Consider the following 4283-nt stretch of genomic DNA (forward strand, 5'->3'; position numbering starts at 1 on the left):
TTTTATTTTGAAGTGGACATTTTAAATTCAGACTTCACCCAGTGCATTGAATTGCATTATACATTTCTCGTTACCTTCACCTGACACACTTGCTCGCTCCTTTGTTCACTTATTTATAGTGAAAACAGTTTATTATTTAACGGCCTGCCCTTATAGTTAAATTTAGTTGCTCCATATTGCATGCGAATACTACGTATTAACCCAGTCTGCCAAATGTGATTTACTATATTCTATATGCAGCATTCATAACATATGTGGAGCTCAACACAAGGTATGAATATGGCGGCGTCCAGGGTGCAGGTCATCTTGTGACCACTAGATGGTAGTAAAAGCATTTTGTTGGCTCTGTTCCAGTTGGACGTTTCAAGTCAACTCATCAGTTGAAGTTCATGTTGACGAAAGTTGCGGCATTTAACATTGGTGATTGCTGACAATACACAGTGTGAGGTTACTTTTCTAGCCACAAAATTAGGTATATGTGGATATGATTCATAATAATAAACATAACAGTCAAATAATTTGAGATTTTTTCTACTATTTTTCCTATTATTCACTTTCTCAACCCCTAAAAAGGCCTTGCACGTATTTCCCTTTCTCGAAGGATGTGTACAATTTTTACAAGTGCAAGTAATGAGTCATCCTTCCACTTAAGTGTGATTTTTTTTTTCTTTTTTCTTTCTTTCTTTTCCCATCCGCTTTGAGTAAACGGCGCAAATGATTCCCCGGCGCAAACGGGCAAAAACGTCTGGTGTGGAAACGTTCCGTGTTAAACAAGCTTCTTTGTTGTGATCTAAATGCAGTGCCCCGACGCCTCTCCTGCTCCACTTCAATAGCAGTTTTTTTTCTTCTTTTTTTTCTTTTCTTTTTTTTTGAAAGGGAGCGCTCGCATCCAGGGGAGACGTGCACAAACACACAAGTCTTAAATGTACCCCTGCTTCTTAGGTCTTGTGCTAAATGTTGTTTTGGATGTATTCCTGCCATTGATCGGCGCCTGGCTGCAGGGGGAGAGATGGCAGCTGGGAGAGAAGGCGCTTCCTTTAATGAATTCATCCAGCACCAACGGCCTGTGGACACTGCATTTCTTCCAGCTAAGAAAGCCTTCTCTCTCTCTCTCTCTCTCTCTCTCTCTCTCTCTCTCTCAAGGAAAAAAACGTGGCCACTCTGTAGGCTTTATTTCTAGATGTATATTTTATTTGTTTACATTGTTTCGTGAAAAGTTGAAGTGATAAATCACACTCGTTTGGTATCATTTTGAGAAGCTATTATTGTAAATGCTTAAAATACTGCAAATCAAAAATGTTCAGTAAGTTGACAACTCGAATATCAGTACTTGGGCTACTTCAGTGCTTCTCAATTATTTTCTGTCATGCCTCCCCTATTAAGAAGAAAACATCCCCCCCCCCAACCAACTTACAACAAAGAATAGCTTTATTAACTGTAACAGGAAAAGATTTAAAGTGCATCTGAAATTCAAAAATAAAATTAAATCCTTAATTAAACTATAACATTTTTTTTGACTGACCCTGTCAAACCATATGATACCGTAAAATAAAATTACATAAAATCAATAAATAATAATGCATTCAAACTGATCACCAACATTAGCTCAGGAGCACAATATTAAAAACAATAATAATAATAAAAAATAAAACTTTACCTGCAAAACAAAAATATAAAATAATTTGTGCTGTTTTTTGATTTTTTGCTGTGTGCAAAGCACGCATGTTCAGTGCAAACAAAACCCCTACACCACAGAGGGAATGCTCCCTGCGCACACTCTGCCAATAATGAGAGCGCCACTGCCTCCTAATGGAGCGAAGGTGCAATTGCACTTTATTCTAGGACAGTAAAAAAATAAAATAAAAATAAAAATAAAAAAGCATGTTCCCCGAGGTCAAACGCGCCCCCCTAGATGGAGCCTCACGCCCCCCTGGGGGGGGGGGGGGGGGGGGGGGGGGGGGGGGGGGCGGGGCGCCCCCCCACTATTTGAGAAGCACTGGGCTAGTTTGATCCAACTTATTGGGTTATTCATTGAAATGTTGGAGCCAATGAACAACCCTCAAACTTTGCCTGTTTTGTTTAACTCATTCACTGCCATTGACGGAAAAATACGTCAAGTGATTTTTGCTGGGCTGACAGTGAATGTGTTAAAAAACAAAAAAACAAAAAAAACACTACTGTTTTTGTTTCATTTGTGTCAAATTGACCCAAGTTGTCGGTCCAGTTTTCACCCATAATTGGGATATTTTTAAGTCTATCAGATCTGTTGCAAATACTACTACTTGTACTACTACTACCATGAACTCCTATTTGACATTTGCAGTTCACTCCTAAGCCGCAATGGTAATGATGTCAAATTACAAAGAATCCAGCAGTACATTGCAATATATTCTCTGAAGTTTGCGATTGCAATGGAAACGCACATTCAACGGCATTGATTGCATTCTTACGACTATTGCTACTGCTGCCAATAGCGTGCGGTTCAAGTGCTTTTTATTTGCCAATTACGATTATTGGCTTTTTTTTTTTTTTTTTTTAATAGCTATTGGCTAAACAATCATGTTGTTTAAAGACATCATCGCTGCGGTCACGATGAGGTCGCGCGCACACAAACGTGTTCTCCTTGCTTCTTCACTGTCATTCTTTGAAGGAATGAATACCGAGAGGCATATTTGTGACGCTCACTATCCACGTCACACTTATTTATTTATTTTTTATTTTTTTTCCCCCAACTACAGTAATCTAAGCTCAACTATGCAGGGTAATTGGTCAGAAAAATGCGCGCTTGCGAAAGTGTTATTCATCAGTTTGAAATTTCTGGGTTAGATGCTGTTTTAAATAAAATAAATAAAAGCGTAGAGGTTTCTCTTAATGCTTTTCATAAACACTTAAGCAGTGCAGAAGGTGCGCGAGGGCTCTTCCACTGCGAGCCCGGCAGATTTATTATGTCTCAGATAATTGCCCAGACAGTTCTTGCTCTATAAACTGCCTGTCTGAAGACCCTGATATATTTTTCGGAGAGTCCTCTGAATTGCTGTAAATGGGCGCACAGCGAGCGTTGTTAATTACACCGACAACATTTCCACTCATCAAATAATGGATGTGGCTTTGCAATTTCCAGTTTTGATAATCAATCACCGGCGTTCAAGTCTCTGTGGAGTCTCGCTGTGGTTTTTTTGTTTTTTTTTTCGTTTCCTCGTCTTTTCAAATCCACAGCCCTGTTTTGCGAATACATAAAGGGAAGCGAGTCTGACCTGATCCTGTGCATTTTGATGCCTTATTAGAATGTAAAGTGGCTCAATTAGAGCGAGACAGTGCGGCTTGTGAAATAACTGTTTCAGACAGAGAGTGATGAACGCTCATATTTCATGCGAACCGTGCGGGAACGGCAAGAAAGACGACGTTACAGCAGAAATGCAGATCATCTTTTCGTCCTAACATTATTTTTTATTCATGATTATTATTATTATGAAACATCCACGTCGGCTCATACAAAGAAGACAAACTTGGCCGTCTTATTTACATGTAAATAATTATTTTTGAGTGTGTATATACACAATTTTTTCACAATAATTATTAGAAAACATCAACATAAGATGCCGTATGGTGCAAAGTACAACCTCTTTATGTTTAACTTATCGATACAATATTAAAATGCTGGGTTGTTTTGCTAACCCAGTCACTGGGCATCGTCCCATTAACTTGTGTCAATTTTTCATAACCCAATTTTGTGGCTTGTTTTGTACAAGGAGAAAAATAAAAGGTTGTACTGCACATACCAACCCAGACAATTTGGTCAAATTGACCCAAGTTAGCAGGTCGGTCCAATTTTTAACCCAAATTGGGTTGTTTTTGACCCAGCATTTTGGGTTGACGAATGCATTTGGGCGGGCAGTAGAGATGAAACTGGTGGCCATTTTGGACTGTTTTGTTGTGTGCTAAATGTAACATTCTTGGAAAATGTTGGTAGTAACATTAGTAATATTTTTAACCACATTTTTAATAACTCATCAGAATGGGTCATTTTTGACCCAATATTGGATCACAATCTTGACCCAACATGTTGGGTCAAATCCTCAACCCAATGCACTGGTTATAAATAACCTAGCATTGGATCGGTACCATTTGGGCCCAGTGTTGGGTTAGTTATTTCACCTAATTGACATTTGGGTTAATTTTGACCCAGCTTTTGTTAGAAGGGGAAAAAAGGTCCGTAGTTTATTTTATTTTTTATATTCTATTTAACTCATTCACTCCCAGCCATTTTTTGGTCCAGGCTGTTT

This window comes from Festucalex cinctus, chromosome 11, assembly GCF_051991245.1.
Source record: "Festucalex cinctus isolate MCC-2025b chromosome 11, RoL_Fcin_1.0, whole genome shotgun sequence".
NCBI classification, from domain to species: Eukaryota; Metazoa; Chordata; class Actinopteri; order Syngnathiformes; family Syngnathidae; genus Festucalex; species Festucalex cinctus.